Source organism: Sorex fumeus, unplaced genomic scaffold (assembly GCF_029834395.1).
Source record: "Sorex fumeus unplaced genomic scaffold, SorFum_2.1 ptg000003l, whole genome shotgun sequence".
Lineage (NCBI taxonomy): Eukaryota > Metazoa > Chordata > Mammalia > Eulipotyphla > Soricidae > Sorex > Sorex fumeus.
In genome coordinates this window covers 46,202,746-46,226,776 of record NW_026606060.1, presented here as the reverse complement: position 1 = coordinate 46,226,776, position 24,031 = coordinate 46,202,746, and the positions used below count along the sequence as shown (strand labels likewise).

The following is a 24,031-nucleotide window of genomic DNA, read 5'->3' as shown; positions in this document are numbered from 1 at the left end:
TTACCACAGATCTGCCCACAGCCCTTTCATAGGCTAAAGCCAGTCTGTTCTTGCCCCTTCACCTAAAGCTACCAACCAACCAACAAATAAAAAACTGACAGGGAAACGAGACCAATTTTTATTGTAGGTGCATAGAGGAAAAGCAGTTTGAGGAAGCCCTTTTCAATGCACCATTGACCAAGTGGTTCTTCTTCCTTGACTGCCACCTGTTCTATTCTGCCTCTTCCTATTTGGTGCCTTATTTCAGTGAAGGATCTAATGTTTTTCTCTGTCCGGTTTTAATTAAGACATTGGTATGCATTCACTAAGGCAAGCTGTGCTTTTATCTCTAAGGAAATGTAAGGGAAAGGAAGCCAAACATCCAGAAAAGTTTAGAATCTTTTCCTAAAATTCAGAATCTCTGAGTTTGGCTTTAATGCAAAGAGCTGACACAGGACAGCTTTAAGGTGCAACAAGAAATTCATGGTTCCTTCCAAATCCCTTTGTTCATAGAATAGATCACAATGTCTATGTTCAGCATCCAGGTGTGAAAACTATGTATATTAGGATATTCGGGACTGTGAAAGCTCATGGGTTTTTAAATCCTTAAGATTGCAGTAATTGCGTACATATATTATCAGAACATGTTTTTAAAACCATCTTGGAATGAGGGAAAACGTGAGTAGCCTACGTGAAACATATGGTAAGATTGTTCTTTCCATTTGCATTTGTTTCTGGGAACTGTACTTATGGCAGTTGCAAAATCAATTCCATTTAACTCCTCTTTGTGCAAATAAAAAGTTTTTTTCTGTGTAATAAAATATGAGCCCAAAATATGGATCTAAAAACATTTTTGTCACAAATTTAGGTGTATGTTGGCCCAGATATATACAAGACTAAAAAAATCTGTATACCCCCCCTAAAAAAATATTAAGGAGATTTTCCATTTTGCTTACAGCGATCTTAAGCAAAATAGCGTGTATAAATATTATTTGTTTAAAAAAATCTATACCTTTACATCTTGTGGGCACATTTATCAACTGGCATTTGATCAACAAAAATGCAGAGCATAAAAGAATTCCTTTTCCCTATTGTTGCCACTGAAAAACATTGACTCAACATTCAAATTATACTTTTCTGATAAAATTCTTAATCTACCAAGTCCTTTCTGTTGTCATTCATAGCTTGCCTTCTGATTCATTATTAATCACAGCTCATGTGTTCAATCACTATAAACTGTTCCTAATGGCTTATTTGTAGCTCTTAGGTTTCCTTTAATCTCCCCACAGTGAATTACAGTAGAACTCAATTCATTTGTTGGCATTATTAAATAGTTGATTAATGCCCAGGTTTAAATTGTTAGTCTTTTCTCGTTTTCACAAAGAACTGAAAAATCAAGATTTGCTGCTCTTGCCAGAAACCAGTGAGAATTTTCAAAATATTTCTCTTTGAAAACTTGGTCTCTGATCCCCTTCCATATGTGAATTGAATGTTCTATTGAAGTCATTGCTAGCTTAAGCTCTCAATGTGTCTGTTCTTCCTTGTGGGATCCAAAGTTCCTGGCATTAGACCTAGAATCTTTCCTAGAAAACAACCCTCATTTCCTCACAAACCAACTGAGTTCATGGGAATGAAAATATCTCCTTCAAAATGCTTCAAACAAGCTTGACACAACACTCTGTAGAGCCAGTTGGAGGTCATTAAAATGAAGTAAAAGAAGTCTGTAATTCCCTTATCTGAGCTCCAGGAAGAGATGTAACACTAACAGAGGCCAAAGTCTTCTTAATGTAACTGGACAATATATATTTTCCCATCCTATGGGAAATAGTTCACAAGTCTTGCTGCCCAAGGACAATCAAGAGACATGCTCAGGTTGTGTGTGGCCATAGCTTCCACAGAACCTGGGTGGCACATCACCTGTGTGAAAGAAATGGTCCCATCCCTGCCCCTGATACTTCTTGTCCCTCAAGTGAGAGTGAGATCTAGCATAGCATTAAAACAGGGAATCAAACCCCAACCTGTTATTTCATTTTCACTGTTCAGCTCAATTTCTTCCATCCAAAAGGCCATTTTCATCCTAGCACCTTATGCCCACTTCAGCCTCTCTTTGGCACCAAACTGCTTTTACATAGATCTGGAGCTTTCTTTTAAGGGTGACAATATTGCTTTTAACGAAATCCTCTCTAATCTCCCCCACCTGCTTATAGAGCAGAAAGCACCACACTGCCCAGTCCTGGGCCCAATACTGTAATCTGACCCAAAGAATAGGAGCATAGGGACTCTGGCAGGAGATGGGAAGTGCATCAAATTCCTTAAACTACCTGAATCTGTGTGCCAAAGGTTTTTAGTCACTTGTAAAATTAAAAGTATAACTGTTGTCATGGGTGAGCTGTCATTTTTTTAATATGAAGGAGAGGAAACATGCTCAGTGTAAGTTAGGACACATCTTAGAGTTATACAAAATATAGCCAAAAATCTTTACTAATCCCCAAGATATCTCTTCAATCTTTTGTTTTATGCTCTGTGGGCCTTTTCCCTAGCTGGTCTCTTTCACTCTTTCAATCAACAGTGCTCTCTTAAAACTTAACTGCTAGAGTTTGGAAGGAAAGTTATGGAGATAAGTGGACTTGATGAGATAGCACATTGGTGAGATTTCCTGGGGATATACTTATCTTTAAGCTAATCAAGAAATATGCACAACTCTCTATTTGGCAATCATACCAAAATAATATGTTGGGGTTTTTTTATATATATAAAAGAGAGTGGTAGGTGGTTCAAAGGGCTTAAGTGCCAACTTACATGCAGGAACTCGGAGTTCTATCCCTGGCACTGTGTGGTTACCTGAATGGCCCTACATCACCATTAGGTGTGTCCCCCCCAAGAAAGATGTATTGCCTTGGCAGCTGTAGATTTATCCAAGTATTACTCAGCTTTATATACCAAAAATCATTAATTCCCCCCTCTTTTTTTAAAGTTAACCATTCCGGTTGTACTCAGATCCATCCACACTCTCGTGCTCCAGAACCCACCCAGTTTTCTTCTTTTAGCCTTAAATCTCCCTATGTGTCACCCACAACTCCCCTCTGCTGAGGTTACCATGCTTGAACAGAGCAAAAGATCTGCAAATCTCCAGAGATTGCTCACACACAAATCCCATTCCTGACTCAAGTTGGTGCATTGGCCCGTGATGCCTTTATATCCTCCACTTCTCTGTGAACTTCCCGTTTGTCCTCTAAGACCTAGTTTAAAATATTCACAACTCCTTGAAAATGTCCTTGATCCTCACAGACAACTTTCTCTCCTGTACTCCCAGAATGTAATGTCTCATAACATGGGACTCAGCCTAGCCTAGCAGCGCCTTTCTTAGGTACGTACACAAATAGCTTTACCCACTAGACTGAGAACTTACTGCAGGCAGTGGTCATGTCTTAACAAGTCATATCCTCTTTGCGTGTTTTTCTCATAAAGTTAATATTTTAACAAATGTTCAGTAAATATTTTTGCTTTCCCATCCTTCCCAGGTAGGATTTGACCAGGTAGTTATGCCTGGGCCTGGAGAATTGTGCAATGGGTAGGGTGCTTGCATTGCATGCAACCTCCCTGGGTTCAATTCTCAGCACCCCAAGCCCACCAGCAGTGATTCCTGTATGCAGAGTTAGGAATAAACCCAGAGTACTGCCAGGTATGACCCCCAAATCAACCCTCCCCCCAAAAAGCAGAGTAAACATGCCTTTCCTATCATTCATTTTGTTCTCTAATGAAAATCTCCTTTTGATGATGCCTTCAGAGTGATTCTTCTAGATAGCAAGACAGTGAGCTTTAAAAACGTATGTGAAAGCTATTTTGGCTCTTCCTTTTTGCCCTCCTCTAGTTGCAATCATCCATCCTCCCAGGCTCACAGAGATTATTTTCTATCTGCCTCATTGTCAGCTTTGGCAACTCTGCTAACTCCAGAAGAAGCAAATACTAGCACTTACCATTCTACTCACGAATGTATAACGCATAAAGCCTAGGGGAAGGACCGCATTGTCAGAACTGCACCCTCTACAGGCGCGCACACACACAGATAGCAGATCATCTGGTTCTGTTAACACATCGTTTTATATACATATTTTCAACTCATTGAGTGCTTTCACTCAGTCTATGGAGGAGGTATTATTACCATCTCCACTGCACATGAAGAAACCAAAGCTACAGAATGTAAATCGCTTCCCTAAGAGCTGTTCTCCTAAATATTAGAGCAAGCAATCAAACTCGGATCTGCCTTGCTTCAAATCTGGTATGCTTTCAGTGGCTCATACTGCTTCAGAAAATACAGAGAACTGATAAACATTAATGATTGCCTGGTGTATATGTTAGGCTGTGTTAGATTATTTATAACTATACTGTATATGTGTCACAAAAATAGAAATTATTTACTAAACTGCTGTTTCCAGCCTCACATATGGTCCTATCTGCAGCATCTCACAAAACACCATTTGAGGAATTGTTTAATTTATTTATATGGTGGAGGGCTAGGGAGGGAGTCATTCAAGTAGCTTTAAAAGGTCTGGGGCTACTTTGGTGATGTGGTTCTCAACCACTTAGACTGGTGGTTCGGACTATGACCCAAGAGTGATTTGCGGGTGGCCTCCAAGCCTCCACTGGGGTGCTCTGGGGTCTTCAGGGCTACACCAGGCAGTGTTTGGGGGATCATGTGGTGCTAGGGATAGAACAGGCAAGAGCCCTAGTCCCTGTACTATCATTCCAGCCCCTAAGTTTCTATTAATGGCCCCTCTGAAACAGAGGATAGTCTTTGATGTACTCTGTGATACTCTGTGATAAAGAAATCAAGGTCCAAGAAGAGCAAACCTCTCTCAAAAGTCAGTTGTTCCAGTACAGAACAATACCCTGGAGTTTGGAGACTAAGTTGAACTAAGCGCACTCTTTGAGAATGCACACCTGCATCTTTTTCTTAGCAAAGCAAAGCTGACACTCTCCACAATTAAGGAGTCTGAAAAAAAATAGCCAATTTGGAAGAGAAACAAGGTTCACACAAGATTGCAATATTAAAGAGGAAAACAGGAAAGGCAGAATAGGTGTTTTGTGGTTCAAAAGACTTTGGAGATCTTGTTTTTATGTCAATTGCCAAGAGCCATCTTTTGGATTCTGCATTTCTTGTTCCAAATTTGTCACACTGAGTATATATTTATATAGGCAGGCCCAGCTTTTAAGACAATGCAGTCCAAATTATGTATGGGTAGAATTACGGAAAAATCATAATCTTAGGTGTTGGAGAGATAATACAGAGGGCACTTGCTTCAACCATGGCTGACTCAGATTTAGTTGTGGCACCCCACAGAGTCCTCGCAAGCCCCAACAGGAGTGACCCCTGAGTGCAGAGCCAGGAGAAAGCCCAGCACCAGCCACTGTGACCCAAAAATAAAAAGCGAAAAACAAATCTTATTTTCTTCATTTTCTTATTTTCTTATCTTATTTTCTTCATTCTTATAAAATACTGTTCTTACTAAGCACCTGTTATATATCAGGTACTCCTCAGGGTTTGGGTGAAGAACCTGGAGTGGTTATTTTCAACATCAGAAAATTAAGTGTGTTCTAGAACATGTGCCTGTCTTCCCAAATCAACATACAAGCATATTCAGCAGTCCTCAGTGACGTGTGGGCATATTTAAAGCACTGAAGCCCTTCAGGGTAAGCAGATCAGCAAAATGCAGTACCAGAGCAGGTTTTGGTTCTATAAATATGGCTACTACATATTTGAATTTTCTTGGCAACTAGTACTGGATGTAGAATTTATGTGCTTTCATAATTTTTAGAGAAGAGAGTGAAAAAATAAGTATTTTGTAAGTAGAAAATGTATATATATATATATATATTTAAATCTTTATTATTATTTTGGTTTTTGGACCACACCTGGCTATATTCAAGGTTTACTCCTAACTCTATGCTCAGGAATCAGTCTTAGCATAAAGTGATATCAGGTGCCAGGGATAGATCCTGGGTCAGCTGTGTGCAAGGCAAGCACTTTATCCAGCCTCTCTCCAGTACTATCTCTCTAGCCTCCTAAAAAAATACTCTTAAAAGGGACCGAAATTGTTCAGTGGAAAATAGATGAGATTTCTAGACAGCCATTTTAGTTCACACAAAAGAGATAATATCATTGTTCTCTTAATTCTGTTTGCAAAAGAAAAATGTACTCTGTCTTTTGGAAGCCAACACTTTAGCAATGATAACCTGCTATTGGCTATTACTGACTTCAAAAGGTGTGAAGTAAAATGTAAGAAATAGCATTGCAGTAAGGAATTTGTAATTATAACTGAACAGCTAAGTTACATGGCTTCAAGCCTGTTGTAAAGAAATGTTAAGTGCTGGAAGCTAACAGACCTAGTTGCGTGCATAACCTCCTGAACCATTTCCTTGCTTATAAAATAGGGACTAATAGTACTTTCAATATAGATCCAAAGGCTCTGATGTGATTCATTATGCATAAAGCCAGGCCCATTGCTCTTCTTTGGTGACTTTCTAGCTGTATCACTACCTGCATCTATTCTTTGCAAGTCTTAAGGATTCACTTCAGGAGTGGAAAGGCAGGAGAACAAAGGCAGTTCTAGAACCTCCTCTCTCCTCCAATATGTAAATCATTTCCTACAGCACCACTTCCTGGAGTAGTTTCTCTTCCCACCCCTGGCACATTCCAGACTCCCCAAACAGTCACACCTCCCACTGAATGGTTCCAACACTTTCCTAGTCTACTTTGAGCAACTGTGAGTCCTTCTGCCTGCATGATTATTTTTATGTACCTTGCATCTTTAACTCAGAGAACAAGGAAACTACTCCAAGGTGGAGGAAGAGCAGTGTTGCTGCTGGGTGCTTCCCTGTGGACTAGTTGATGCATTTGCTTTGGCCGAACAGAAGCCTCAGAGGTATCCTCGGTGCACTGTGAATGAAACCCTGTTTACCATTCCTGAGCCTTAGTTCTCACTGAGCCAGATGCTGGGTCAGGGACCCTCACGAGCTGAGTGGCCCTCTGCTTCTCCATCACATATGTCACCTTCCTGGACTCATTGGTGTTGGTCCATTCTACAGCATGAATCCTTTACAGCTTGCAATATACCACCCCATTGAGGCAGTGGGCTAAGTCAGATAGGTATGTTCCTAGCTCTTGGAGAAACGTTAGAGGCCACATATATGCCAACCTGCAAATACGGGGGATGGCCAGTTCTATAAAACCACTGGACAGTACATAGAGGGCACCAAGAAAGCCATAGGTTGGGCAGAATTGCAGCCCTGTTACCTGAACTATAACAGAAAATCTATGTGTTAAAAGAGGGAGAGGGTCCAGAGTGCTGGTACAGCAGGGAGGGCATTTGCCTCGAATGCAGCCAACCCGGGTTTGAACCCCAGCATCCCAAATGTTCCCTTGAGCCCACCAACAGTGATCCCTGACGGCAGAGGCATAAGTAAGCCTTGAACACTGGTGGATGTGGCCCCCAAACCAAAACAATAGTTTTAGACACAAAAGAACAAGAGTGAGTGTCAAGAAGGGCTTCTTAAAAGTGCAGTTGTGAGACTTAAGGGTGTGCCTCTGGGATGAGAGCTGAGCGGGAAGGAGGAGCATGTCTTCTGGAAGGAGAGGAAAGCAAGCACACACGTGCATTTCAGGATATATAGAAAGTCCTGGAAACAGGGAGCCATGAGCATCTGAAGTGTGGATGTGCTCTGCTCAGCCTGCTGACACCATGGCCTGAGACACCTCACCTTACTCTCCTCAGTCCTCAATGATGATCAGAGGCTTTGCCTTGTGGATGTTATTCCTCAGTAACTGACCATCCCATTCCAGACCTCAGAGGAATTTTGCAGAAATCAGTTGAATAGATTGAGATTTTTCAACTCCAAGCCTCTTTATGTTTTTCCTTTTTAAAACATTAAATTAAAAAGCCATGATTTACAAACTTATTAACAGATGAGTCTTAGGCATGCAATATTTCAACACCAATCCTACCACCAGTGTCCACTTCTTTCAGCCAGAATTCCCACATTCCCTCACACCTCCAACATTTCCCTCCTCTGTCTGCCACCTGGGTCTGAGGTGCTTTTTAAAAATTAAATTAAAGAGCCATGACTTACAAAGTTATTGATGGATGAGTCTTAGGCATGCAATATTCCAACACCAATCCCACCACCAGTGTCCACTTCCTTCAATCAACATTTCATGTACCCTCCCACCTCCAGCACCCCCCTTCTCTGTCTGCCATCTGGGTCCAAGGCTCTTTGAGAAAAGATTGACAGTTAGGGGTGTAACTTGGTGATAGAGCACTTGCCTTGCACATATGAGTCCTTGGGTTTCATCCCCAGCATTGCACAAACAACAGCAGCTGGAAGCAGTCCATGGCACAGAAAAAGAAAAGGATCGAAGGCTGCAGGAATAGCTCAAGGCTACAGCATGTGAATTTTATGTGGAAACCCAAGGTTTGAGCACATGACCCCTGAGCACCCCCAAGCACTGAGCCAGGAGTAACCCCAAGCACTGCCACATATGGCCCAAGACCAAAGATTATAATAATAAGAGAATTGAAAGCACTAGAGTTGTCAGCGCTCTGTGGAAAGTAAATTCCATTCTTTTCCCATAGTGAAAATAATGTTTTTAGGAAACTTGTGCCTCAAACACACAAAAACACCTCAACAAGCTCTCCGAAAGTTGCTTTGCCAAACATTTTTAATACAATGCATTCCGCTCCTGTCATCTTTTGCACATTTCTTGAATTGCTTAACAAGAATCTGAATGTGTTGTCACATTTTTTATATCACCTTGCTTTTATAGAATGCTTTATATATTTTTTTCAAAAAAATTTCACATATTTTTCTGGTTCCTCATAATAGCTGTATGAGTGTGGGAGAAGGGCTTGGAGTAGTAATGAAGCAGAAAGGTCACTGGTTTTTTTTCAGAGTGCCTCCACATGCTTGACCACAGGCTTTCTGAACACAGCAAATGCCACAGTAGAGATATTCTCTTTTTTCCCCTTTCTTTTTTGTTGTTGCATTGACCAAGGGCCATGCACACAGTTGGTTGTGGTGCTTGGTGGGGATTTTGCTCTTCAGTTGCGGTGTTTTCCTGGGTGCTCCCTAGGGGGTGCACTCTTTGGCTTGTGTGGGGCATGTCCAGGTTCTCTGTGGCACTCAGACAGATGTTTATGAAGAGGTAATACCTCCAGGTTGTGGTGCTCACATATCTTTTGTGGTGTTCCGTGCTCTTTGGATATGGCACGCTCCAGTTGTGGCACCCACCATGCCTGGCTGTGCTCAGAGATGGGAACACTCTGTTGGTGGCTCCAAAGCCCCAGTCAGCACATGGGTGGCACTGGAGAGTGAACCGGGACCTCATGCTGGCGATCCAGGCAGTTGGAGCTGCTGAGCCAACCCTAGACACCTCAATACCCCTTGTAAAGGAGAAGGCAGAGTGTGGGGGCTTCAGTGAGGTCACAAGGGAAGCTCTAAGCACAGCACCTGGGGAGGCTCCTTGGTCCTGCTTTGCCCACTTAGGGAAGCTGTGCCCACAGGCTGTAGGTGGTATTCCACATGGCCAAGTCTTCCCTGCCAGCACCTTTCCCTTCTGCAGCCCTATTCTCCCAGTCCTTTACGTAGACCTCTGTTCCTTACCCTGCCTCCCCTATACTCAGTCCTCTGCACCCTAGCCCTCCTGCTACTGAGCCATTTCCCAAATATGCTTCCTGCCACGTGACCCATTTCTTCAGCCCCTGTGCTGTGGGACCAGGGTGACAAGCTCTGGGAATGGTGAAGTGAGCAAGAGGTTCTACCTAGTCCTCACCCTCACTCCCTTGAATCCTTTCAATTTTCTGGCTCGTGGAAGTATCCTCACTCCACTCTGTTCTCAACACTGATTTCAGAATATCTTTTCTTTTGTAAAGTGCCGTCATTTACAAAGTTATTCATAGTTGGGTTTTAGTCATACAATGTTCCAGCACCAATCCCACCACCGGTGTCAACTTCCTGCCACCACTATTCTCAAGTTCCCTGTCCTACCCCCCAACTCCAGCCTACCATGTTGACAGGCACCTTTTGTAAGTTTGATTGTTGAAGTGCGGGTCTCATTTCATTGCTGTTAACTCTGTGATTTGAATATTTAGCTCTATCATTCCTTAATACCATCAATGTACCTGGATCCTCTTGCCCTTTGCCTTCTGTTGCTTCTCATCTACCTGAGATGAGAAACCAATTCTTTAAAAAAAAATTATTAGTGAAACACCATGAGGTACAGTTGTAGACTTACAAAGTTTAGTGCTTGGGTTTCAGTTATACAATGATAGAGTACCCATCCCTCCACCAGTACCCATTCTCTACCACCACTAATCCCAGTAACTCCCCCCCCCCATCCTCCCCATCCCACCCTGCTTCTGTGGCAGGGCATTCCCTTTTGTTCTCATTCCATGGTTTGGAGGCCAGCCACACACGCTAGGGGAAAAGGCAGTTCAGATAGAGAAGGGAGCACCAAGTAAAGGGTGTTGGGAGGATACTCCCAGGATGGGAGATGCATGCTAAAAGTAGACAATAGACCAAACATGATTGCCACTTAATGCCTCTTTTGCAAACCACAGCACCCAAAAGGAGAGAGAGAGAAACCAATTCTGATCTTCCTTCTCCTCTTTAAAACTTGACTAATCCTGTTGTGTGTGTGTGTGTGTGTGTGTGTGTGTGTGTGTGTGTGTATTTGTAGTGGGGCTGGGGAAGGGGAGTTTACAGGGGTCGGAAAGTTCAAAGGGCTGAGTGTATGCTTTGTATACAGGGACCCAAGTTCTACCCCATTACCAAGTAATCCCCCCAGCACATCCAAGAGTGCCCCCCCTCAGCACATACCCAGGAGTATTCCCCTAAGTACTGCTGGGTGTAAACCCCTAAACAAATAAATGTGCTACTGGGTTTCCCAGTGATTCCAACAAAACACAAACAGCTCAGATTGCTCTGTGCCAGGCAGTATATGAAGCACTTTACATGCAGTGTCTACTGGAAGACTGAATTTTTCCAGAACCCACATATGTCAGTTTGCAGCCAGTCTATATAGTCTCCTGTCCTTCCACTCACCTGCACAGTTCTCCCTCACTCCAAAATAAATAGAAACATAAAGAAAAATTCTTTGGCCAGAGGGCTATTACAGGAGCTGACCTTGATTCAAACTCCAGCACCACAAATTCCCCAAAATACCTACAGGGGTCACTTCTGAGCACAGAACCTTGGAATAGCTTCTGAGTACTGGAGTTGTAGAGCGATAGCACAGCGGTAGGGTGTTTGCCTTGCACGCAGCCAGCCTGGCTGAGCCGGGTTCGATTCCTCCACCCCTCTCAGAGAGCCCAGCAAGCTACCAAGAGTATCTCACCCACACGGCAAAGCCTGGCAATTTACCTGTGACGTATTCAATATTCAATATGCCAAACACAGTAACAATAAGTCTCACAATGGAGATGTTACTGGGCCTACTCGAACAAATCAAAGAACAACAGGAGGACAGTGCTACTAGTGCTACAGTGCTACTGGAGTTGTGGCCCAAATCCCACCTCCGAGAGAGAGAGATGGGAAGGGAGGAAGGGAGGGAGGGAGGGAGGAAGGGAAGGAGGGAGGGAAGGAGGGAGGGAAAGGAAAGGAAATAGATTCTCAAACCATAAACCGAATTGTCATTTTTACATTTTTATGTGTTTGAACAGTTTTGTTCCTGGAATTCCCTTCCCTTCCTTCTCTAGCTGGAAACCCCTTACTCATGCCTGAAAGGCCTTCTTTCTCTGCATCCCTCCAGCTCCCATGGGGGCTGTGATTTTTACCCTTTGCTTTCCCTCCACTCACCATTCTCACCTGGTATGTCTTTTCATCTAGGGATTCCTCATCTTCTAAACCTGACAAGGAGCTTCTTGAGGTGATAATTGTGTCCTGTTCATTTCTGGAAACCCCTGTGCAGTTTGGCATAGCCAGCACATCAGTTGTGTTGGATACAAGAATGACTGTGGATGCTAGTGGGGGTTTCCCCAGGCAGGACTGTCAGAGCAGAAGCTGCCTGGAAGGGTCTGAAAACTGTAAGACAGTAGCAATTTTGCAGAGGACTCAGGGATACAGTTTTATAAGTGTTCTGGCTCTTTAATAAGCTCTGTTCCTTGAGGGTTTGATGCTTAAAGAGTAAAAGTCATAGAACGTGGCACTTAGTTAAACGCTGAGTGAAACACTGCTTCCTTCTTGTAAGCTGAGGTCTGGGAGAGCCTGAAGGCTGAGAAGATGGAAATATTGGCAGGTGAGGCACAGAGATTTGGAGAGAATCATTTTTCTTCCATTAAAGGGTGCCTTGTTGGGCTCCATCATCTACTCTATGTGGAAAATAATGTACATGCCTCCAGAGAAAGCCTTCCACCTACATTTTAATCAGAGAGCAAACCAAATGCTTGAAAGGGATGTATTTCCTAAAAGAAAAATGAGGCACTTATGCTTTTTTGATACTTAATTTTATAATTATTTCTTTTTCTAAATGATTCCAAGTGATGAGGAGATGATGAAGAATTAGCAAGTAGGGCAGGAAGAAGCTCTTCTATTTCTAATTCAGCAAAGACATAAGCAGCCAAAGATGTTTATGGCAGAGCTTTGAAAAAATATTGACTGGGGGAGGGAGAGTAGTTCAGGAATGTAGTTCAGGTGGTAGAGCATATGCCTTTAGTGTGTGTGTGTGTGTGTGTGTGTGTGTGTGAGTGAGTGTATGTGTGTGTATGTGTGTGTGTGTGGTCAAAATAGGGTCTAAGTAATGAGTCATGGGGGTGGGTGTTTCTCATTTGGAAACCAAGTGAATTTTCTGCAGGCGTGATGATTTAATCACCAAGTAAATTGAACTACTCAGACAAAGCCCATTTGTTCTGTTGTCTTAATGATCGATTCAGATCCCCCCAGCTTCCTAATAAATTGCTTGGTGGTCAATCCAAATGAACTAGAGATAAACATCTATCTGATCCTGCAAAATGACAGGGTATGAGCCAAGAGGACATTCTAAGGGATAAATGTGAATCCTGTATTTAAATACACTTGACTATAAACCCTTTCAAATTGAGACAAATCATTTTTCCCTGCAAAAGCCCTCATAAATGAGTGTAATATGACTATTTTAAAATAAAGATCATCTTTTTAAATTTCTGTATAACTCAAGGTTTTTCAAATAGCCTTATTAGTGACTATAAAATGGGGCAGGGTGGGAGGAATATTTGAAAAATTGCATTTTATTAAATTCTTAGCTAAGATGCACATGTTTTTCTCTCTTGAACTTACAATTGAAATTTTTCAGTTTTGGGTCTACCCAAATGCAGTCTTTTTTTAGGAAATGAAAAATAAGACATTCTTATGTAAGATGCAAGCGCTTGCTTCCTAAAGCCACCATGTTAATAATACTTGTGTTTTAAATGTTGTGTTTGGAGAGATAGCATCTCTTCTCCCAGCCTCTTTAATTAGCATTTCTCATATATGACATTTCTCTAAGGGACACTGCAGTAAAGAGCTAAGGTTCCTGCATTGATTTTTACCTTTGCTCATGGTTTCCCACAGGGAAACTTCAAAATATTCTGTCCATGTTTGGAAAATATAAAACCTTAATGAAGATACTCAATCTAAAATTTTTTTGAATACTGATTTGAAAAGGAAGCAACATTGATCATAGGAATTAAAATGTAATATCTTAACAATTGAGGCTTTGGGCCTCAAATAAGGTAAAGGTAAAGGCCCTCCTGTTGTTCATTGATTTGCTCAAGCGGGCCCAGTAACGTCTCCGTTGGAGATTTTGTTGTTACTGTGTTTGGCATATCGAATACATCATAGGTGGCTTGCCAGGCTCTACCGTGTAGGCGAGATACTCTCAGTAGCTTGCCGGGCTCTCCAAGAGGGGCGAAGGAATCGAACTCGGGTCGGCCATGTTGGCTGCGTGCAAGGCAAATGCCCTACCGCTGTGCTATCGCTCCAGCCCTAAAGGCCCTCCCGTTGATCACTGATTTGCTCGAGCGGGCCCACTAACGTCTCCATTGGAGACTTTGTTGTTACTGTGTTTGGCATATCGAATACGTCACGGGGAGCTTGCCAGGCTCTGCCGTGCGGGAGAGATACTCTCGGTAGCTTGCCGGGCTCTCCGAGAAGGGCGGAGGAATCAAACTCAGGTTGGCCATGTTGGCTGTGTGCAAGGCAAACACCCTACCGCTGTGCTATCGCTCCATGTTAATAAATTTCTTAGAAAATTTACCAGAGAGATAGTACAGCGGATACGGCATTTGCCTTGCCATGTGGCCAACCCAGGTTCAATCTCCAGTACTACATATGCCCCTCTGAGCACCTTCCAATTGTAAACCCTGCTCACGGAACCAGGATTAAGGCCTGAGTGCAGCAAGTTTTCACCCCTACCCTGTCCCCTCCAACACACACACATACACACACACACACACACACACACACACACACACACACACACACCCCCGAAAGAAAGCTGGGGTTAGAATACTTCTATAGCACACAGTCCTTTTTCATATACTGGCAGTGAGCTTTGGTCTTTATTCGTCGTCAATTGCCTCGAGCAGGCCCCAGTAACGTCTCTTTCATCCTAGCCCTGAGATTATATTCAAGGCTCTTTAGGAGAATGAGACCCATCATTGTTACTGGTATTTGGCATATTTGGTACGCCACGGGGAGTTTGCCAGACTCTGCCCTGTGGGCAGGCTACATTCGATAGCCTGCAAGTTTGTCCAAAGTAGGAATGAGGTAATAAGATGTCATAAAAAGATGTCCAGATAAGATGTCGTCTTGGCCATTGATGGGATTACACGGCGCCAGGGGGCCAGGTGGTGGGTGTGACCCCGCCTACTGGAATTTGGAGGATCTGGGTGGAGGATGCTTGACTCCAATCCGAGTAGGCTTGGAGATCTCGGCCCTGGAACCCGCTTGGCTTTGTCCCTCTGCCAGTACCTTCATGTGTGCGGAGAGTGGTCTCAGCATGGTGGTGTCTGGTCCTGGAGGTCTTCGGCTGCCAGATCCCTGGTTGGGGCAGGGAGGAAAGCTCAACCCGCTCCCCTCCAAGGGACCCCGGCGAGGAACAGCCAGGCGCGGGGGCAGAAGACTGCACTGTTCTTGTCTGGGAGCTGGATTTTATAGTCTCTGAGTCTTGGCCGTTGATGGGATTACACGGCGCCAGGGGGCCAGGTGATGGGTGGGTGTGACCCCCGCCTACTGGAATTTGGAGGATCTGGGTGGAGGATGCTCGACTCCAATCCGAGTAGGCTTAGAGATCTTGGCCCCAGAACCCGCGTGGCTTTGTCCCTCTGCCAGTACCTTCATGTGTGCGGAGAGTGGTCTCAGCATGGTGGTGGCTGGTCCTGGAGGTCTTCAGCTGCCAGAGCCCTGGTCAGGGCGGGGAAGAAAGCTCAACCCGCTCCCCTCCAAGGGACCCTGGCGAGGAACATAAATTACTTGATTCCCAGGAAGATTGAAGAAGGATTTCAGGAAGATTTTGTTTAAGCACTGGTAGAAAATGTTTAATGTAATTAAAAGGCATGATATTAATATGCCAGCATTTTCTTTTTTTTCTTTTAAATTTTTATTAGTGAAACACTATGAGGTGCAGTTGTAAACTTACAAATTTTTGTGCTTGGGGTATAATTGCTTTCAATTATACAATGATCAAGTAACCATCCCTCCACCAGTGCCCATTTTCCATCATCACAGATCCCAGTATCCCTCCCACACCCCATACCCCCCATTTCACCCTGCCTCTGTGGTAGGGCATTCCCTTTTGTTCTTTCTCTCCTTTTGGGTGCTGTGGTTTTTGCAAAAGAGGCATTGAGTGGCAATCATGTTCAGTCTATAGTCTATTTTCAGCATGCTTCTCCCATCCTGGGAGGATCCTCCCAACACCCTTTATTTGGTGCAACACACCAACATTTTCAACATTAATTATACATGTTATGGACATCAGAGACTGCCACATGAATAACATTACATTAACTAATGGCATGTTTCAAACTATCATTCAACAGCAATATAAGGATAACAATAATTATTTTTTATCATCTGTCCAGCTTAATATTATAGTCACCTTAAAGTAAAAGTGAATAATTCTTCACTGTGTGCACAACAATGTATGCAGATAATGAGTTCAGTGACAGTTGTATATTAATAACTTCATTTTTTCCAAATATGAAATCATTATTTATTTCCTGACCTTCTCTGGAGACTTGTAAATTATAATGAATTATATTGGCAAGTGGGGACATAACTTTTCTATTTCAGCATCTATTTTTTAGAAAGCAGTCTCTTCCTTGCACTTTGTCTTGAGTTCATCCATTTGATCAAGAGGCTCACAAACAAAATTGATGTACTTCCTTTTCATGTACAGTGCACTAACGAGGTATTTTTTCTTAAGAGGACCATGACTAATTTGACACCGGAATTCGGAAGAGTTTGTTGCTATTATTTATTTTACAGTTTCTGGGCCTTGGTCTGCTTTGGGTTTAGTTTTGAGCCACATTTTATTGTGCTTCATGCCAGGAATACAAGAAGAAGGCTTATTTCTGCCTTCGAGAGGATTTGGGGTTTGCAGAGGGGATGCCTACAAGCCCCTCACTGAAACACAGCATGAACACAGGCAGAGAGGTAAAGACGAGTGTGGATAGAATTACGTTTCTCACCAAAGAAATTTCTGAAGTAATCTTAACACATTACTTCAAATCTTAACAGTAGTAACAAATGAGTAGGGGACCCAGAGTGATTGCTTTGCACATGGCCAACCTGGGTTCACTCCCCAGCATCCCATATACCTCCCTCAACCCCCCAGCACTACCAGGAGTAATTCCTGAATGCAGAGCCAGGAGTAACCCCTGAGCATCGCTGGATGTGACCCAAAAACAAAAAATAAAAGAAGATGAGTAGGGCTTCACCCAATGGAGAAGAGGTGAAGAACACTCCCAGAAGAAAGGACTCACCTCCTGGACATTTAAAACTTAAAGGAAATGTCTCATATTAAGTGCTTTGGAGTTAGAAGGATCCTCCACCCCTTTTGTCTCTGTCCTTACAAGGCACTTGATAGCAACAACTCTCAGCTCTCCCAGGCCACAGTTTAAGCTGGCCCCTGGCCGTGGCAAAACCCCTTCTTACCAGAGCCAGGACAGAACAGCACAGGCCACTCCATGTTTGGTATGAAAGAGAGTTAGGCTCAGCCCCACCCTCTCAGGATTGTTATTTACAGTAAAACCCCCAATAACTGGAACTTTAGAGCGCTAGTGTTGTCAGCCCTTGCTTTAGCTTGAGACTTTGACCACCAGCTGCCCCTAAGAATTAATTTGTTAAATAGAGAAAGGCCTTCTGGGTTGCTGCAAGGGTCCAGGTGCTTTCATCAGCCCCTTTGGAGGCAGGACTTGTTTTGTTTTATTTATTTATTTATTTATTTATTTATTTGCTTTTTTGGGTCACACCCGGCAATGCACAGGGGTTACTCCTGGCTCTGCACTCAGGAATTACTCCTGGTGGTGCTGGGGGACCATATGCGATACTGGGAATAGAACTCAGGTCGGCCGCGTGCAAGGCAAACGCCCTACCTGCAGTGCTATTGCTCCAGCCCCTGGAGGCAGGACTTGTGACCGAGTGACAAGTCTCTCCACAGAGCCTGACACAGATACCAGGCAGGAGATAAACAACCATGATGAACTGTCCTTAGGGACAAAATGTCTATGCATTTTTGTAATTACAAATGTAATTTGTAATGTAGTTTAAGTATGTAGTGTTTACTATATGATATTTTTAACTAAATATATACCTATATTAGACATATAATGTTATGGAAGACTGTGTATTATATTTCTGGAATAAATATATGGTTCCTAAATGCATATGTGTACATTTAGGAAGAATTTTTATTAAGAAAAATATTTCATTGAGACATAAGATACACTAATTAAAAAAATTGAATTAAGTGAAAATTTCATTCTATAGGTGTATCATTGTATGAAAGTTACTTAACATACCATCTCATTATCCAAAGGTAATTGAGGTTTTATCACGTAAATATGCAACATTGGACCACTAATGCAGTCCTTGAAAATTACCTTAATTACAAAAATTAAGATTTCATGATCTGGGAATCTTTACACATGACAGAGACTTCAGGTTGCCCTCTGATCTCCTTTCGCCTCTGTCTGAAGGATGTTGGAATAATGCTAAGCACGTGATTTGTTTCCCAAAGTCATTTTACCTGTTTGTGTTCTCTTCCTCTTCCAATCTTTACTCTTTCATTCTTTTCCCAAAAACTCTTGTGTTCAACTAAAAACTCTACTAGTTGAACCATGTTCAACTAGTTGAACCAAAGCCATCTCTTTTCCCATCTTGAATTTGCACGATTGATCTCTTTTGGAATCTGAATGTAGGACTTTTCATTTATCCCTGTTAAGTTACATCTTTTGAGTGTCAGTTTAGGCTTTCACCCTGTTGAAAGACTTTTGAATTTTGCATTAATTCTATTAGTTAATTCCTATTACCATATTAAATATTCTTCATAGCTTTATGTCATTGAAAAATCTGATAAGTGTTCCTCTTGTGTCTATTTTGATGTCCTTAATAAAAATACTGAATAATGCAGAATCCAGGAGCAGAGTCCTTAGCATTTATCATTGTCCCTTCACCAGCTGTGACAGAATCATTCTTCAAGCCTTTTGGGCATAGATGTACAACCAGCTGTGAATTTACTTAATTCCTCTTTCATAGATGCTGCCACCTTATAGATAATGCAAGACTTCATTAGAATCAAAGAATACTATAGCTCTGACATTCTCCTCCACTGCTCACCTCATACTAATAACCTTGTCAAAAAAGAGAAATCTAATACCGGGTGGCAGAAACTTGATTTAAATAAGATCACTGACATTTAAAAGAAGACTGGTCAATGGTGCAGGATATTTTACTAGAGAAAATAGACTCCTGTCCTGTTATTAATGTTTCTGGTTATAGTGTTGCCTTGATGAACTTACTAAATTCTAGGACTGGCATTGTGCTAAATGCTTTTCATGTTTTTGGCTTAATCCTGACACTAATAAGTACTATATTTGTTAACCATGTTATTTTGGATAAGTTGGGTAAAGTTGAGAGAGGTTAGATGCCTGAGCCAAAACCATATGTATTAAGTGCAGGAATCAAGGTTCATATCCAACTTTACTTGACCCATAGCTCTGTTTCTGCAGTGCTGGGAATCAAACCCAGGGCTCACACTTCCCGCTCGAGCTCGATGCCTCAGTGGTGTTGATTTAATTGACGAGAGAGCACAGCAGTAAAATTTCTAGACTGTTAACTGTGGTGGGAAAAGATTTCTCTACCTTATTGAATACCTTCCCAAATCCCTGTCTTCAATATTTAACTTCTTGGTGTCTGGATGCCCGGAAGTAGATCCCATGGTTGCTTTTTCCTGGTACATGTAGTATTGAAGAAGTAGGGAATTTGGGGGTATATCATTTGAATCAATTGAGACCTGATGAAATAAACCCTACCTAATGGGGGAGAATACATTTCTCTTACATGATCAAGACTCTTTCTCAACATTCTCTCTCCCAACAGTTCCTGCCAAAGCTAGGCTTCCTGATTGCCTCATATCCATTGTTTCACTCCTTGAATTTATACCCCACCCTTGTTTCTACGCCTACTCCACCAAACATATATCTTCTTTATCAGCTGGGTTTCAATGTCAGTGATTAAACTCTAGTCAAATTGCCTGTCTAGTCCATTAGCTCTTTCCAGGCCAAGGGAGTCATTCTGTCTCCAGTCTGTTGAGGTGATCAATTTAGTGTTTAAAAGGCAACCTTATTTCCTAGCTCTTGAGAAATCTCATTATCACCACCTATTTCCCCTGCAGAGCCTATGTTGGCTCCCAGGGATGACTATACTCTTTTGAAACATTTACAATTTACTGTAAGCATTTAGGAAGCACAAGCATGTTTACCAAAGCAAGGTGGCTAGGAGGATTAAGACTGAAAATATGCCTATGGGAAGTCAAGGATACTAAGTTACTGTTCATATATACTATATCCTGCTGGCCCACTGCTCTGCAACTAATCAGGAGTAGAGCGGCTGGCTTATATTTCTCTAGAGATATGATGCTACCTTGAAGTCCATCTGGTAAACATCACCAGAAAGATTGTGGTTTCTCTCCCGAGCAGTCTGAACTCTAACCTTCAAGAATGGCTTTATTGATTCAATACTAACCAAATGCTGGTTTCTGGGTGTTTTCGACCAGCATTAGTTGCTTTTTAATTAACATTGTAACAATATAAATTATGTTATATTATGTTGTATTGGGGCTGGAGCGATAGCACGATAGCACAGCGGTAGGGCGTTTGCCTTGCACGCAGCCAACATGGCCAACCCGAGTTCGATTCCTCCGCCCCTCTTGGAGAGCCCGGCAAGCTACCGAGAGTATCTCGCCTGCACAGCAGAGCCTGGCAAGCTCCCCGTGACGTATTCTATATGCCAGACACAGTAACAACAAAGTCTCCAATGGAGACGTTACTGGGCCCGCTCCTGGCAAGCTCCCCGTGACGTATTCTATATGCCAGACACAGTAACAACAAAGTCTCCAATGGAGACGTTACTGGGCCCGCTCGAGCAAATCGATGATCAACGGGAGGGCCTTTACCTATATTGTATTATAGCAATAACCCATCATAAAAATCACCCATTTCAAATCCACCATTCTTTGAGTTTTATTTTGCCCAACCATCAACACAATCCAGTTTGGGAATCTTCCCATCATCCTAAAGTGTCCCCTCCTAATCACTGCAGTCAATCACCTCTCTGTCTCTACCCTGGACAACCAATGTTCTTATCTCTTTGTATCTAGTTTTATATTTTCTAGAAGCATCATTTCAGTGGAATCATGTTAAATGTAATCTTATTTATCAGGCTTCTTTGTAGAATAATATTGTTGAGATTTGCCTGTGCTATCGCATGTAGCTGTAGTTTCTTCTGGTTTATTACCACATTGCTTAAATATACTACATATTACTATGTATACACTACTACTCTATGCTACTCCTTCTACTATATACTACTATTAAATACCACTACTACTCTTAATATACATGACTACTACTTTTACACGTCCATTCTCCACAGAAGGGAAACTAATACTGTGTCTAGTTTTTAGTTCTTGAATAATGCTGTTTTAAACATATACTGATACATCTTTACATGGCCATTACTTTCCTTTTTATTTTTTTTTAATTTGGGGGCATCAAGGTTTACACAAACTGTTAGAGAGTTTCATACTAAACTATTCCAACACCACACACTCCACCCAGGTGTCTGTTTCTCTCCACCATTATCCCAGGGTCCCTCACCCACCCTCCCCTCTTTTGGGGGTAATCTCAAATCTCTTACATTTGGGTTTAATGGTCAGAGTATGGGTCAGACAGTGAGAGATTAGCAGTTCTCCTGGAAGTATCATTGTATATTGTCAGAAGCAATCTGAAGAGTCCAGATTCTCCATATCCTTACCAGCACTCAGTACTGTCTGTTTGCTTCATGCAAACCATCTAATGGGCATATAGTGACTCAGTTTTACTCAAAGAGACTAGGAAGCAGATGGTCAATGGGAATGAGGCTCATAGTGGGGAGCCATGAAAAAAAAAAGGAAGTATAAAAAAAAATCTCTCACTATCTTGAGCCTGTCCTTAAAACTAACAGTGGTACTGCTTTCCTTAGAAATACTGGTGAGCCCTTTTCTCCTCCACACTTGAGCTGAAATATACTAAATATCCAATTCTAAAGTGCAGTAGTAGCTAGCTAGGCAAAGTAAAACCCACAGATGCATTTTTCAAACCTTAGCTTAAGCTAGTTTAAGATATATTTTTTTCTACCTCCTCCCACACCAAAGTCTTTTATCAGAGCTGCTGACAAGAAGCAGAATTGACTTGTTTGAATTCATTGCCTCTTTTGCTATTCTCTCCTCTGATGGAGGGTGTTATATGCCATGAAAGTAGCTAAACAACAAGAAGGAGACAGCAACAGAGCAAAAAGAAGAGGCCATTTATAACCCTCAAAGTGAATGGCCAGATCCTCACATAGGATAATTGTCTCAAGATCTGGTTTGTCTTAAAAGCTTCTTTACAAATATGTGTGTATTCACATTTTGTATTTTTCACTTTGATAGTATACAGACATGTGCTAATAATACATTTTGTTGAACTTAAGCTCACTTATAATGTTGAGAACAACAGTCCTCTAATGTAAGTACTTATATGATCTCAAAATCGGAAGGAAAATCAGTTGGGCTATGCCTTCAGTATTTTTTAAGTGCTCTTCATGGTTAGCAAAAAAATAAGCAAAACCATGGCTTCTCTGCTTCTGAAGATGCTGGCATTTTATGTATTACTAATACTGTGGAGAGATTTGCAGCTTTCAAATGCGGTTAACCCATCATCAATCTCCCCAGAATAGCTTCAGATGCAGATATTTCCGGTTTTCTTTCTTAACCAAAACTTCCTTCAATAATCCCCAGCAATTCAGTTCTTGAGCATGCAAACCAAATTCCTCCTATGAAAATCTACTTTGTGAAAAGCTGTACTTAAAAGTAACCTACAGGGAAATGAGTTAGGAACTGATTGGTTGGCTTGTTTATGTATTTTTTTAATCTCCTGGAGTAATGTTTATGTGAAAATATAATCAGAAAATTAGTACCTTCATCAAGAGGTAATTCAAAGCTTTATGAATAAACCTGTTTCTCATTGATTACAAAAGAGTTCTACCTCCTGAACCCTTAAATGCTCAGAGGCAATTATACCATTAGGGTCTCTCTCTCCATGCAGAAATGATCTCATTTCCTCATAATTAGTATTTCCTGTTTATTGAGAGAGACTGTGTTCAGAAAAAGCACATCCCCCTGCTCCCCTCCACTCTTCCTCTTCCTGCCTGCCTTTGGCTTGCTCTGGTGCCATTTAGCCATTTAGCCCCTTTTTCTACTTAAAGCTCCACATAGTCGTATTTGTATGACGCCGCTACAAAAAAAAATGTTATTTGCTGATTCTTTAGTAGCTGTTGCTTTGAAAGCTAATGTCAGAAAAGAAAAGATTTGTAAAATCTAGTCAGAGAAATGATGCTACTGCTTTTGCTCTGAGATGTGTTCAAGGTCAAAAAAAACAGCAGTGGTTGGTCTGGTCGGGAGTAAGACAATTCGTGAAAGATAGTGAAAAGGAAGTGAGGGTCTAAAGGTCAGCAGAAAGAGTCACCTTTCTAGACTGAAGGAGAAAGAAATGGATAGAGGGATTCTATCCTTTTTCTCTTTGCCTTTAAGAGACACCTCCCCAATTGGTGTTGTTTTCTCCCTTATTGGGAATCAGATCTGCAGGTTCAGGGATGCAACTTTAAGGTGTGTTGGAGTGCTAGATGCAAGAGGGACTTGAGTGACAAGGGTTCTGACTTCAGAACTTACACTCTGGTGGAACAGGTGAAACACAGATACACAGAACGAAAGCCCCCAGGACCTGCCAGGACAAACCAGGTTGTAAAGACCACCCGGCAAGTCACAACAATGAGAGAATTTCAGAGAGAAGAGTTGCTGTACAAGAAAACATTAAGTGGTGGACTTTAATTTTATCCTTGCAAGACTCTAATGAAAAGGAGGGCAAGGATATTCTAGAATATGCCGAGGTGTGGTGTATTGGGGCCAATGAGAAGTGCTTAGCACACTTAAAAATGTGGAAGAACTTCAGCTGGTGAAAATAATTTTTTTAGATAATAGGATAGAAGGCTAGAAAAGCATGGTTCTTGATCTAATATCTCCTCCAGAAATAGCTCTAATAGCATATCAAAATAACAAAGAAAATCTTACCTTTTTGCCTATAAAGTTATTCAAAGATAAGATTAAAAACTTTAAGTTCCCATTATATTTAAAAGGGAAATAATTCTTTGGTTTAGTGTCAGACCATTTCCTGATCATTCTCATTTAATTCACAGCAATTGCATTTAATCTGGGAAAGCTGAGTAGGCATATATATATATATATATA

General features: G+C 41.8%; 1 protein-coding gene across 16 annotated transcripts in view; it reads left to right on the top strand.

Moving 5' to 3' along the window:
• ANKS1B (ankyrin repeat and sterile alpha motif domain containing 1B) overlaps nucleotides 1-24,031 on the top strand; it is a 1,250,258-nt gene that overhangs the window by 1,131,357 nt on the left and 94,870 nt on the right. The gene's annotated exons all lie outside the window — the stretch shown is intronic.